The sequence below is a fragment of the Myotis brandtii genome, unplaced genomic scaffold (assembly GCF_000412655.1).
Source record: "Myotis brandtii unplaced genomic scaffold, ASM41265v1 scaffold115, whole genome shotgun sequence".
Lineage (NCBI taxonomy): Eukaryota > Metazoa > Chordata > Mammalia > Chiroptera > Vespertilionidae > Myotis > Myotis brandtii.
The window spans coordinates 19,145,964-19,161,481 of record NW_005353967.1 but is presented as its reverse complement, the minus strand read 5'-3'; the positions used below and the strand labels follow the sequence as shown (position 1 = coordinate 19,161,481).

At 36.7% G+C, this 15,518-nt stretch overlaps 1 protein-coding gene across 2 annotated transcripts in view; it reads right to left on the bottom strand.

The window, feature by feature from the left end:
• Window positions 1–15,518, bottom strand: part of SCAMP1 (secretory carrier membrane protein 1) — a 69,880-nt gene that overhangs the window by 53,807 nt on the left and 555 nt on the right. The gene's annotated exons all lie outside the window — the stretch shown is intronic.

Here is a 15,518-nt window from a genome sequence, read left to right as displayed (position 1 = left end):
GCTTTAAGCTGCCTGGCTGCCGGCCGCCATCTTGGCTGGCAGTTAATTTGCATATCTCAGTGATTAGCCAATGGGAAGGGTAGCGGCCGTACGGCTAATTACCATGTTTCTCTTTTATTAGATAGGATATATAGGATTTCTCTGATTGTGAATGTAATTATGAATATAAAACACAAACATAATGAACATCTCAACTAAATCAACTACATAATTAATGTGAAAAACATTTGCAAACTGAAATGTAACCTCATTGGCCTCCATATCCTTACTTTCAAACTTTGGCATACATCAGAATCAAATAAAACACTGACTGTTGCACCCCACCCCCAGAATTTCTGATTCAATAGGTCTGGGGGAAGGCCTGAGAATCTGTATTTCCCAGGTGTTGTGCTGCTGCTAGTCTGAAGACCACTGCTCTCTTTTCTATAAGGTACCTTCTCCTATTTATCTTCCTCAACACAGATATCAAAATTACCTTTAAAAAATTAATAGCTAACCTTGTCATTCCCCTCTTCCAACCCCTCTCCTATGTCCCTCATCTATTTCAATTTTTTTAGAGGCTCTCCACTAACTCTAAGATAACATACAAATTCCTTGAAATGAGATACAAGGCTCTGACCATCTAACCCAGCACCTGCCTACCTTTCCAGCCTTATCAACTTTCTCATAACCACCCTCACCTTGCCAAATCCTTCTGCCTTAACCAAATGAAACCAGCTACTGAAATAAGGAACCTCAAACTTGGCAACAACAACAAAAATTCAAGTAGTAAGGATAAATTAAAAGTACAGCACAGACAAAAAATAAAGGTCCAAGGCTTGCTCCACAAGAACATGGGAAGGAGGGAATGAAATCATTCTACTTCCCAGGATTCCCCCTCCCAAGCTTTCTAAAAATGAAGAGCAGGAAGATTATCAAGAGGGAATGTGTGCCTCAGGGGAAAATTAAGAAAACAGAAATATGAATATTTTAATCAAATTTTTAGATTTGGCATTGTTGCAGTTAATTTAGAACTGGGTTTATAGTCAGCAAGTGAAGACTTAGTAGATCCAGATAGTGACCAGAAAAAAGAGCAATAGGTATAGCATCTAAAGGGAATGGCAATAACTAGAGTTGCCAATGAATCACCAAAGCAAAAACAGGGCACACAGAGTTACTAGTTATTCTAGTTAGTGAGTAATAACTTGTTGTTACAGGAGTTTTCTTTCATATGGTACTGCAGAACCTTAAAAGGGCCTCAAGGTGAAGAGAAAAAGAGGAAGTGTGAGGGCACAAGAGGGAAAAAAGGGTAACAGATCAACCCTCTAATCTTCACTTGAATCAATGCAACTCAATTTTTCCCTGTTTTATACATATTGATTTCATGTGAAAATGACTTCCACTACTTGGTGGAAGGAAGTTGAGGGCAGGAAGGTGTGGATTGAGGAGACAACTTGTTAGCTTCCAGAGAATGAATTCAGTACAACTTCAGTGACTGTTGGGCTACCTTCCCTCCTACAAGAATCCTAACAATAGATTTCTATCACCTAAGGTAACCTGAGCCCATCTTCATGCCTTAAAACTGGAACAGGTGAAACCAATATTCTCTGCCATTTTGTATTCCATTAAAACTCTACATAAAAAGTTTGTGCCATTAACTATCTATAATAATAAAAGCATAATATGCTAATTAGACCGAACAGCTGAACAGCGGAACGACCGTCCAGACGACCTTCTGGACGAAGCCGGGGCTTCGAGGGCCTAGCCCAGCCGTGGGCAAACTACGGCCCATTTGAAATGAATAAAACTAAAAAAAAAAAGACCGTGTCCTTTTATGTAATGATGTTTACTTTGAATTTATATTAGTTCACACAAACACTCCATCCATGCTTTTGTTCCGGCCCTCCGGTCCAGTTTAAGAACCCATTGTGGCCCTCGAGTCAAAAAGTTTGCCCACCCCTGGCCTAGCCCCTTGCATGAATTTCGTGCATCAGGCCTCTAGTATTTAAATAAAATCTGTTATGAGAGAAAGATTTTAGTAGGTCTGAATACTTACTGCTCCCTAGCATACATACTGATCCACAACACACTCACTGATCAAAAACTGCTGTTAAATTACTGTTTAACTCATTTTACCCTTTTTTCTCTCCCTTCAAAAAATGAGGGAGAATAACACAAATATAACTCCAGTCTTTAATTTATCCTTTATTTTTCTTCATATTAGATACTCCCTACAGTTCAAAAGTTTAAGCCAACTTGGCAAAACTTAGCTGAGGGGTTGGGCTGGGGGGAGACCTCTCTCGATAACTAAATTGCATCTCTACCCATATTTTCAGTTATCCTTTTCTCTATGTTCAACTGCTTCCTCTCAATAGGATGGCTCACACCTACATTTCAAGTCCCAGTCATATTTAAAATGCACACAATCAAATAAAAACAAAAACATTCATTCAACCATATATCACCCTCAAGCTTCTATCAGCCCCAGCTCTCTCCTTCCCTTCCTTCCTCCCTTCCTTCCTTCCTCCCTTCCTTCCTTCCTTTCTTGCTTTTCCTTTCTTTCTATCCACTTCTCCACCTGCCCCCCACCCTAGATCAAGATGCTAGTATTTCTCACATGTAAATTACAATAGCCTTTTTACTTGTCTTCTTCCCATCTTCTGACCAGCTCCCCAATCTATTCTTCATGATAAACCAGAATGGGGAGTTTTTCAAAATACAAACCTGCTCATGTCAGATTTGATTAATGTGAGAACAAATGTATATTAAGTTTGATTTATACTCTAAGTAATCAAAGAGCATATTTTAGGTCTTTAAAAATTAAAAAAAAAAAACACTTGGGAATGGACAATGAATGACTGGTGAAATGATTTATGGGACAGGAATTACAAAGATGGATAAATTCTTACCATCTAGATAAATGACTGCTAAAGAAGAAGGTGAACTTAAAATCAGCAGTGCCTATTGACTCTTATCACCCAGAGATTGCAGGATTTTTATGATTTCTAGTCTAACATTTAAGTCTTTAATCCGCTTTGAATTTATTCTTGTGAATGGTGTAAGAAGGTGGTCTAGTTTCTTTTTCTTTTTTGCATGTATCTGTCCAATTTGCCCCAAACCATTTATTGAATAGCCTATCTTTACCCAATTATATGTTTTTGCCTTTTTTGTCAAATATTAGTTGAATATAGAGGCGTGGGTTTATTTCTGGGTTCTCTATTCTGTTCCATTGATCTATACGTCTGTTTTTATGCCAGTACCATGCATACATGCTGTTTTGATTATTATGGCCTTATAGTAGTTTGATATCAGAGAGAATTATTCCTCCAACTTTGTTCTTCTTTCTCAAGATTGCTGTGGCTATACAGGGTCTTTTGTGGCTCCATATAAACTTGTGGAATATTTGTTCTAGTTTCATGAAATACGCCGTTGGTATCTTGATAGGAACTGTGTTGAATCCATAGATTGCTTTGGATAGTATAAACATTTTAATGATGGTAATTCTTTCTATCTATGAACATGGTACATGCTTCCACTTATTTGTATCTTCAATTTCTTTCTTCAGTATCTTATAATTTTCCAAGTATAGGCTATTTACATCCTTGGTTAAATTTATTCCTACGTGGGGTTTTTCGATGTAATTGTAAATGGGATTGTTTTCTTAGTTTCCCTTTCTGAGAGCTCATTATTGATGTATAAAAATGCAACTGATTTTTGGATATTTCTTTTGTATCCTGCTACTTTACTGAATTCACTTATCTTTAGGGTTCTCTATATACAGTATATCATGTCATCTGCTCCTTTAATATATGAAATACCAAAATACCACTAAATGTGCCAAGCAAAATTATGTGAACAAATTTTAAAAGGTCTCAGTAATTAGGTCATATTATAAGTATTTAACTTTTAAATGTAGTTTTTCCACTTAAGAGTAAATGTATAGTTCATAGAAGATTTTCTTATGAAACAAATTCTGACTAAACAAATAATCTACTCTTGATAACTTGGTAGGTAAGCTCCCCAGGTCAGTACTTAAAATCATAGTACCACCAAATCTAAGCATTCTCTACAACAATATATCTGGGGAGGGGGGGGATGGGAGGGGGAATGTTCAGAATTCCAGTTGTGAGACCAGAATTCACCTCCTGCTAGCTTTCCATGACTTCAAAAAGTAATCATAACATTAAGAACAGACTCAAATATCATAAAAAGAACCTCTGGCAAGAATATAAAATGGTATAGCCACTTTGGAAAACAGTCCTCTTCAAAAATCACCGACATTAAACAAACAAGTGTGCACAACTTTCCAAAATTTAAAGAAAACTTACATCACAAGGTAATTTGTCATAAAAATAAACAGCTCTCATTATTACCCTCAGTTCTTATGATATATAAAAAGCCCTAAACTTTGTAAGACAACCAATAATTTGTATGTTTTGTCTTTGTTACTATTTCTGTTAATACCCAAAAGTTAATAAAAATTACAGTCTGCCTTAGAAAATATAGGCAATTTAGGGATGAAATAGGGAGGATAAATAATCACATGTTGCAACCAAAGATAATCTTGCACTGTTATTTTAAGAGCTTCCCATCTTTGTCTTGATTCAGCAGGGAAAAAACAACTCCTGGAACTGTAAAAAATGTAAAAAACAAACAAACAAACAAAACAACTATATATGGAAGGCAGATAAATTAAGTAATTTGCCTAAGGTCACCTAGCTAGGAAGTAAGAGAAGCAAACTTGGTAGGCGGCCTGGTTCTAGAGCCACCCTTTTACCTACTCCCCTCTGCTAGTGGAAGACAAAGCTCTGCAAAGTTCATTTACTCCTTCCTCTAACCCCCCTAACACCAGGTTAAAGACACAGAAATGTTTGTCTGCAATACATATAGTTCATAGAATATTTTCCTGAAAACTCAACTCTACATGGTGGTTAAGTACCCCTGAGATTCAAATATAAACATTTCCATAAAAAGTTGTTTTAATCAAATAGAAAAAGCATGTAATATACTTGTTTTTAGTTTTGAAAATACATTAATTTGCATTTTTACAATATGCCACTTACTTGCATGCAAATTCACTAAAATTTATGACTCAGATGCCAAAAAATAAAATGACAAGATTGACTAAATCAACCTAAAACAAGTATTAACAGCTCTAGGGAAATTGCTAAATGGTAGTAAAATTACACTAGTATACCAACTCCTGGCCATGACTAGCCAATATTCCTACTCTTTTCCCACCACTTTCCACTTTCATTTCTCACCACTTTCTATATTTATTCCAAATCCCCATATGAGGATTCTAACCACCATTAGAGGATTCCCACAAGTAAAATGGCTGCCAACAGCATGCATACAACTAGGCCACTGTATTTATTGTGTAATAATGTTTCTACAATATCCATTGTTTTGACTGATAAGCAAAAACCTTTAATAGCTACACATACTAAGTCACTTGCATTCAAGTGTTGTATTTATCTTTCCTTGTTTAACTTAACAATCAAGTTAAAATTATCAGTGTATAGCTATTACAAATCCCTTCTTCCTAGTTTTATCCCACCAATACTCAATGTTTGATCTCACAACACTCATGCAAAACACCTTACAATAATACACTTATTCCCTTGCTTTATTAGTTTAAGAGGTTCCAATATGTATTCAGTAATTCATCTGTATTTTGTAAAATAAGTGGAAGTGTTTCTTTTATGGAAAAAGAAAAATCAAGTTGGTAATATTGATAGTGTGTTCAAAATTATATTCTAAAAACAAGTGTAAAACCCATTATCACATTGTTTCTTTAAAAAAAGAACATCTTAAAGCAAGCAGAGATTTAGAAGCAGTTGCAACACTAGCTCTGGCAATTTTGAAAGCTGGGCAAGCTAACATATATATACTCTAGGGACAATCATCAGGTATTTGGGAGCCATTCTGCATGAAATATAAAGAGCTTTTTAGATAAAATATTCCATTTGTTTAGCAAGATTAAGAAAAAGTACAGAGATTTTTGACAAGGGTGCCAAGATCATTCAATGGGGGGGAAAAAACAATCTGTTCAACAAATGGTTTAGAATAACTGGATATCCACATACAAAAGAATGAAGTTCGACCTTACCTCACACCATAAACAAAAATTAACTCAAAGAGCTAAAACTATTAACTCTTAGAAGAAAACATAGGATTAAATTTTCATTACCTCAGATTTAGCACAGGATTCATAGATACAATATCAAAATTCAAGCCACAAAATACAGATAATTTGGACTTAATCAAAGTTAAAACTTTTGTGCTTCAACGCACATTAACAAGAAAGTAAAAAGACAATATCAACAAATAGAAAAAATATTGTAAGTCATATACCTGGATAAAGGTCTTGTACCCAGAATATATAAAAATCTCTTACAACTTAATAACAAAAAAGTCAACCCAATTTTAAAATAAGCAAAGGATCTAAATAGATATTTTCCTAAAGATATACAAATAGCCAATAAGCACATAAAAATATGCTTCAACATCATATAGCCATCAAGGAAATGAAAACCAAAACCACAACGAGATACTTCACACCCACTAGGATGGCTAGAATAAAAAACAGATAATAACAGGTGTTGACAAGGATGTAGAGAAAGCAGAACCCTCATATACCTCTGGCAAGAATGTAAAATAGTGCACCCCCTTTGGAAAACAGTCCAACAGTTCCTCAAATGATTCAACAGTTACCATATGACCTAGCAATTCCACTCCTAGCTATATACCCAAGAGATTTTAAAACATGTGTTGAAACAAAACCTTGTACACAAATACATATAGTAGCACTATTCATAATAGTCAAAAGGTAGAAACAACCCAAATATCCATCAACTGAAAAACTAATATTACTAATTCTTAAAAGCACCCACCAGGGAGAAGGAGATTAGTGGATTGCTCTCTGTGTATAGGTCTACAAAGACTTCTTGTGGCAGTTCTTGCATAGGGGAGGAGAACAGGGGCTCCATGCTGGTCTACCATGTGAAGTCAGAAGTTATAGGGCAGTACAGGCTGCCTCAGAAGTAACAAAAGAAACAAAATAAAGGTGGTAAGACTTGGCCCTGTCTGCATGGCTCATTGGTTGAGCATAGACCCAGAAACCAGGAGATCGAGGTTCAATCCCCCTTCAGAGCACATGCCCGGGTTGTGGGCTCAATCCCTAGAGGTGGCGGGGGAGGGCGTGCAGAAGGTGGGCAATCGATGATGTTTCTATCTCTCTCCCTTCCTCTCTCTCTAAAAATCAATAAAAACATATTTTTAAAATTTATCTTTATTGATGAAAGTATTACAGATGTCCCCTTTGTTTTTTTCCCATTGACCCCCTCTGCCCCGCACCCTACACTCCCAAGCCTTCACCACACTATTGTCTGTGTCCATGGGCTATGTATATATGCATAAAGTAATAAGACTTGGTACAAAGTCAAATCCAATCACCCTCCACTTCAACTTTTACTTCCCACACCTATTGAAAGTTGGGAAATTTCCCCTATGTGATTTAAAAACATCTCTATCACCAAAAACTAAATACAGGTTTAATTCTATCATGTAGACCTATACTCTATCATTCAGATCTATATTAAGTCTAAATACAGATTTAACTCTATCATGGTTTTCACAAGAAAATGTTACCTTGCATTACCTTTTGGCAATTCTGGTTGAATGAAACAAATTCTGGTCACCTCAAATGTTGGGGGAAGGGAGGGATTATTTTTAAAAAAAGATGCCAGGTTTCACAGAAGTTGGAATTCTTCAAGACATGGCAATATCTCTTGTAGCTCAAGATCAGTTCTAATAAGGGACAAGAATTCTAGAAAATAACCCTCAGAAGTCCAGGCCAGATGATTTCTACTCTAGTGTTTCATGATTAAGATAATTAGGCTCTTTCCTCATGTCTTTCCACAGTTATTCCCACTACAACTACCTGACTTTTCTTTCTTTCTCTCTCTCTCTCTCTCTCTCTCTCTCTCTCTCTCTCTCTCTCTCTCTGCTTTCATTCACTTTCCTGATAGCACAGTTAGCTATCTTTGTTCCTACTGGGGCAAAATTTTTGGACTAAACAATTTTATTTGCTTCTGATCAGCTCAGAGACTGGCTTTTCTTGGGCCGGGTACTTTTGGTAAGACCAGTCAGCTGAGGCCAGTGTGGCAAGGGTCACACAACAGAGGACATGATCACCTTTGTGTAAGCAACCACTAAGGGCTATTCCCTCAGCAGAAACTGAGGCTCAGAGCATAGCAGGCCCCTAAAACATGAAGCCTCCTTTCTAGCTGAGATGATCAGACTCAATCCTAATACCAACACATTAAAAGATAAGAGTTTATTAATTCACAAAATGGTCCATACTGGTACAAAAATGTAATTACAGAGTTCAAAGTACAAAAAACTTAAGATACAAAGATCTCTACCTCAGCCCTAGCCACTGTGGCTCAGTTGGTTGAGCATCGTTCCATGCACCAAAAGTTCACCAGTTTGATTCCCAGTCAGGGCACAACCCGAGTTGTAAGTTCAATACCCAGTAGGGGTGTGCAGGAAGCAGCCGATCAATGTGCGCCCTCTCCCACCCCCCCTCTGTAAAATCAAAAACAACATAAAAAAAATCTCTACCTCAGCATCTCTGATAGGTCATCCCAATTCTGCTTGAATTCCTTCAAGTACTGGGGAACTCCATTACCAAAAAAAGCATTGTCAGGCTATTCTAACAGATGCTTTTAAATCTTTGTTAGGACAAAAGTATCTCAATGTAAGCTCTGACAATTAGCCTTAGATCTTTTTTTTCCTCTGAAGCAAAATCAGGTTTATTTACTCAACCAATCAAGACTTTTCAAGTATCTGAATGTCTCGTACTTCCCTTTAGCCTCTGTAGACGGAAACCTACTGAGTAATCTAAACTTCAATTATTCTTCCTAGAGCTTGATTCCAGACTCATGACTATTCTGACTTCTTCTCTGGGCACATTCTACTTTGTTCAACCAACTCTTTAAATAAGTACTTAGCATACCTGTGGGATAGGTCAGAACAGAATATTGTACTTTCATTTTTTAAAAATGATCACTAATTTCATTAATCCAATATATATTTCTCAGAAACTATATCACACTGGTGAATCATATTAAGAAAATATCCAATAAATGTCCTGAATCTGCATTCAGCACTACTAAATATTAATTGTACTCCCCAAAAAAGCCACACAAAAACTTTGTTTTGGTAATATCAGTAAAAGAGTTTACTTTCAAAATTTTTCAGTCACCATCATCTCCATTATGATTATTGTTAGACTCATGGGACCAAAATAAAACTGTGTTCAAATACTAGTTTGGTAAAAAAAATACCCCACCCCCATTAGCAGCTTCCCCTTATACCTGCCTGAGAGCTTTCACTGGCCATAGGAGATGCTCAACCTAGACAAAAGGTTTTCTAAATAACTTAAGAGTGTTGATCCAAAGCACCCTGACAATCTAGCCTACATAAAAACAATTGTCTCAAAAAGAATAATGGATGTGTTTTAAGGTACAGTTTGAACCCTGATAAGATTAACAAGAAATTGTTAAGAGAGTTGTGCCAATCTGAACTAAAAGGAACTGAGACATTTCAAAATGAAAAGAGGCTTTTGAGCTCCCAACTTTCAACAGGTAGGAAGCTGACTGAAAATGCTACTCAGCTACAAACAGGGGTCATTTATGACAGAGGAAAATGACTTCTCAGAAGGTGGAGCCAAAAGCAGAAGAAAGGAACAGATTAAGGAAAGACTTTCAGGTAGTAGAACTGGTACCTAATCAAGGAACACTCATTGCCCCTGAAGTAGGGGACAATAAATACAGGAACCTGGCTGGATTTCAGACTTGCTATGGACCAGCATTCGTGCCTCCCCCTCCTCCCCTATTTGAATAGAAGTGTGTATTGAGGTTATCCTGTAACTGTCTCACCATTTGATTCTGGGTATATCTTTCCAGGTCCTAGGTCTGTATCAAGAGGGACACAGCTGCTCTGATCAAGAAGTGGAATCTAATCCTCCCCTCTCCTTTTAATCTGGGCTAGCTTTGTGGCTTGTTTTGACTAACAATGTAGCTGAAGTGAAATGACTCAAGAAGCCTTGCAGCTTCAGCTCTTACCCTCATGGAACAATGTGGCCACTATGTAAACCACCTAAACTATTCCTATAGAGAGGCCACATGAAAGAGAACCAATTGCTGTCCCCCACTGACAGCCCCAGGTAACTGTGAGATACTTTAATGAGGACATCTTAAACAATCCAGCCTCAGTGAAGGGGCTAGATCAGCAATTTTCAACCTTCATCACCTCATGGTACACATAAACTAATTACTAAAATTCTACAGCACACAAACACAAAAATTATATTTTTTGCCAATCTGACAAAAAACAGGTATAATTTTGATTTACAAAAAAATAATAATAATAATAATAATAATAGTAATTACCTCCCCTTTTTGCTCCAAAGTGACTTTTTAAAAAATCAGGTGCCTATACTTGCATATAAGGATTTCTGGTACCAAGAATTAACCAATCAGATGCAACCTTATTATGCGACATGACCAATAAGATGCAATTCTATTATGTGACCTATACATTTATGGTTCAAGACAGGGCATTCATGCCAGAGGACTACTGTTGTGTTGGCTGTTGTCATTTTTTTTATTTGACAATCTAAGGGAAAAGGGGTCTGTGCCTCTGACTAAATAGTCAGGTATTGCATATTTTAAAAACTCTTACAGCACACCGGTTGAAAATTGCTGGGCTAGATGATTGAAGCCATCTGAATGACTTCAACCACTAACATTCAAAAGTAAACAAACTGACCAGCTAAGCAAGAGAATAGTAAGCAAATAATTGTTTTAAGCCACTGCATTTTGGGACTATTTGTTATACAGTGACAGATAACAGACAGTGGTAAATAATAATGCATCTTAATTTGATGAAATATAATCAGCAGCAGAACACATGCTTTTTAAAAACATCAACCTAAGAAAAAAGAGTGGGAACTTACACAGTTGATCTGAATGTAAAATACCATAACTACTACTATCACTATGTCCATATTAATGTTGAAAGATAAAACTTTGCAATGTTAAACTACTACAGAAGAAATCCTCAAAATCCTTTCCTAATGCTAAAATATCTCCAATCTTAAAATTTAAATGGATAAGGGAGGAGTGACATCAACTTAATGTAGATGAAAACAAAATAGGTAACATCTTTGAATTATGGGTCACTTTTTAATGACGAGGTTTTCAATTTTTAACTTCAACTAAATTCTTAGGATACTTTCAACATTACTGTAACTTAAAAGATAACATAAATAAGAATGCTGAGTTGTAAGCCATGTTTAAGAGATAGAGAATTAATTTTTGAGGCCAAAACAAAACGGACATTGTGCTCCATTTTAATAGAGTTACTTAATTAGAGAGGAAGCATATGCAGTGACAAAGCATTAGAATTCAGACAACCTGGAATTAGTCTAGCAGGGTGACTCAGGGCAAACCACTTCATTATTTTTTACCTTAATTCCTCAACTATGACCTGCCAAAAAACTACTACTAGCACTCTAGAAGAGTCAAAAGGAACATGAACTTCACCAAATTAATAAGCTAAGAATAATATGGTTATATGTAATTAAATACAATTCCTTGAATTACTAGTAATACTACTTATTATTATCAGATTAAAGCCATCATGCATTGAGCACTTATTACATGCTAAATGTATGTTTATCTAATCCTATTAACAATCCTATGGAGAAGGTAATGGTACCATTATCCTATTTTACAGAATAGTAAACTGAGATGTAGAGTGGCTAAGTAACTTTCCAAGGTCTCATGGCTGGTTAGTGACAAAGCCAAGATCAAATGCACCAAATACAAAACAAGAATTCTGTTGTGCAAAATGCAACCAAATAGAGTGCCATCAGCAGTGGACTTGGAATCAGGAGATCTAAGTTCTAATGCCAATTCTGCACTACCTACACCTGGATATAACACAATAAGCAAACCCTGGCCAGGATTGCTCAGTGGTTGGAGCACTGGTCTGTGCACTAAAGGGTCTCGGGTTCAATTCCAGTCAAGGGCACACACCTGGGTTGCATCCCGGACCAGTAGGGGCCGATGCTGGCCAAAACCGATCAATGTGTCTCTCTCACATGGATGTTTCTTTCTCTTTCTCCCTCTCCCTCTTCCTCTCCCTCACCTTCTCCCTCAATGGAAAAAAATATCCTCAGGTGAGGATTTAAAAAAAAACAACAATGAGCAAGTTGCAAGTTAGCAATAGAAATCAAAAGGTTCTTAATCAAGAAGAAATTAGGGTCATTGTCAAATGTAAAATAGCATGTATCTAGGCTTTTTTTCATACATAGAATAAGCTCTAACTAAATACATTTTAAGATTTTCCTTTCCCAACTTTGAGATTTTTATTCTATTTTAAGAAATTACATTAACTGTTATTTCTACAGTGAATTTTCTAATACAATCAATTAGCACATTAATACCATATACTAAATCATATTAGGAGACATGAAAATTTTCTGGCCACTTACTGTTCCCTCCTTTGAACAAGTTACACTCATAATGACTTGTACTCATACACTCTTTCACTGACTTATAAGATCCTATATTACTGATCTCTCCTCTGGTTATTAAACTCTCTCCTTTTATTTCACTTTCCAAGCATGTTTGCTGCCATGTTAGGCTAATATCCTTAAAAATAGAAACGTTTCTTTAATAGTTGTTGAAAGAATGATAACTGAAAAGAATAAATAACATTCAGCAATTACTCAATAAATACATTGACTATACAGAAAATATTTTTCCTCTCTAGCTTTAAAACCACATTTTACTAAAGATTCGATTATCAAAAACAACCATATAATAATCTTTTTTTCAGATTATTATACATTTCCAGTTATTCCAAGTTTCTTGATGCACAATGAAAATTAATCAAATGCCATAAACTTATTAACTGAGCCTATCACAACTCCTAAAATAAAGCAATCAATCAAAAAAATGAACTGAATCCAGCAAATAACTTTACAACAGCTAATAAAATCAAGTAAACCACTGTAGTCACATTACCTAAAGACATATCATCAGAAATTATTTTCATGACATGGCTCAAATGAAGATGCTGACAAAAAGTGTTCCTAAGCCGTGACCGGTTTGGCTCAGTGGATAGAGCGTCGGCCTGCGGACTGAAAGGTCCCAGGTTCGATTCCAGTCAAGGGCATGTACGTTGGTTGCGGGCACATCCCCAGTGGGAGGTGTGCAGGAGGCAGCTGATCGATGTTTCTCTCTCATCGATGTTTCTAACTCTCTATTCCTCTCCCTTCCTCTCTGTAAAAAATCAATAAAATATAATTTTTTTTAAAAAAAAGTGTTCCTAACATGAAAGTGAAGCAAAAGAAATATTTTAAAACTCTGAAAAAGCAATGGAAATCAAGTAGCTTTTAATCAAGAAATTAGGTAGTTGCCAAATATAAAATATCATATATTTTGAAAATATGAACTTTATTTTATAATATTGAAAATATTAACATATTTGAAAAGAAAGGTGATTATAAAGTAATACAAAGATGGATCTAGAAACTTTTTATATTTAGGTAGAGAGGACCAGAAATGCTATTTCAAAAATGGCATTTACATAGAAGGCAGGCAAAAGTAAAGGAAGAAAGAATATGCTATAGATGTCAAGTTTGACTTTGAAAGAGGATGGGCAGCTAGAAACAAATGGAAAGATAAAGGGTCAGATACACTGTGCTGGGACTGTCAATAAAAACAAGGAAAGACCATAAACAGGAACATGTGTGCAATCAGGTCTTCTTTAGGCCTAAATTATCCATCCCTTGAAATATTTTATGAACCAGAATAAAAATTATCCTCTGTGTGCATCCACTTATAAAGAACAAAAAGTTTATAATTTTATGCCACTATCAATGAGTATTTAAAACTATTTTGGGGGTTAGAATTAGTACAGAAACCTTATGTGTGGCAGAAGAGGAAAGTGTCATGGCAACACTAGATGTCACAAAAGAGCATTCTGGGCTAAGAAGAAGACAATGTCGTGCAATAGCAAGAACACCAGCTATAGGAGTAGGGGGAGGTGGAGTAAGGTATAGGGGGGATAAATGGTGATGGAAGACGACTTGCTTTGGAGTGGTGAACACACAATACAGTGTACAGAAGACGTGTTGCAGAATTGTGTACCTGAAACCTGTATAATTTTGTTAACCTCTGTCACCCCAATAAGTTCAATATAAAGGAAAAAATTTTAATAAAAGAGAACCAAATATATAAAATATGGTATGAAATGGAATGACCAAATAGGAAACTGATAGCCACAATGTCAGACACTGAAAAATAGCATTAATGAATTAAGTGAATAAGGAAAATCTAACAGGTTCTTAATATTGTAACTTTAAAATAACACCCATTTGGCAAGTTATGAAATCTCTCTTTAGAAGTTCTATGACTAAATAATCAGATTTTCCACAACATGGAATGATAGGACACTACATACTACACTTCTGAGTGAGAAAAATCTCCTTAAAATGCAACCATATCATCTGTAAAAACCTGAAAGTTCCATGCCAGTTGCACAGAATTTTCTCAAGTGAAATTAGAGGCAAAGGATAGTGACAAATGGGTCTATTCTACGTTTATACAGAGTGCGTCCAATTGTCAATTATAACCAGGGTCATCTAATTAACACAATCCTCCATCAAATTATCAGGCGAAAAATCAAAATTGGGATATTTTTTTCTCTTCCAGATTCTTCATCAGAGATCAAACCAGGAGTACAAAGAAGAAATGTAAACTCAACAAACCAAGGGTGGCACTCACGTGACCACAAATTAAAGTTACGATTTCATTTTGTGAGACTACGAATTCAGGTTACTACTGCCTATATCCAGGGGAAATTAAGAAACGACTTCCCTTCCAACCAGCATTTGGGAACAACTTTCACGTCCTAGGCAGCGGAGCTCATGGACAAACCCGGTGTGCTTTTCGGGAGCTACTTGTTTAGCTACTGCACTCAGGGAAGCGCAGATCATGAACTCCTCCGTCTCCTCCCTTGGCCGTTCCTGAGCCAGACCCTCCCGGGGCTGCGGCTGATGAAGGAGGCTGTCTCCGAGAAGGACGGGAGCTCACGTGGGGAGGGAACGGTATCCTGATACAGCCCAGAGGACCGGTGACGCACGGGGAGCTTGGAACACAGCCCGGCGTTCCCCTTCCCAGGAGCAGCTAGGTGGGCAGGTGATCGTCCGCCTGCACTATTCTTTGACAGGTGTGTTCATTTTTTACTTCGATAGCAGACCCTCCGCCTAAGCCTAAATGTCGAGAGAGGGGTGGCAGCGCCACACAAGTATCTCTGAGCGCAACACAAGTTTAAGAAATAAAAATACCACCACCACCACCCCTTTTTTTTTTAATTGCAGCCTACTCGGTGCCCTCACCTCTTCTACACACCTCGGCCATCACTCCAGGCAGAGCTCCTCGGCGCCACCTCGGGTC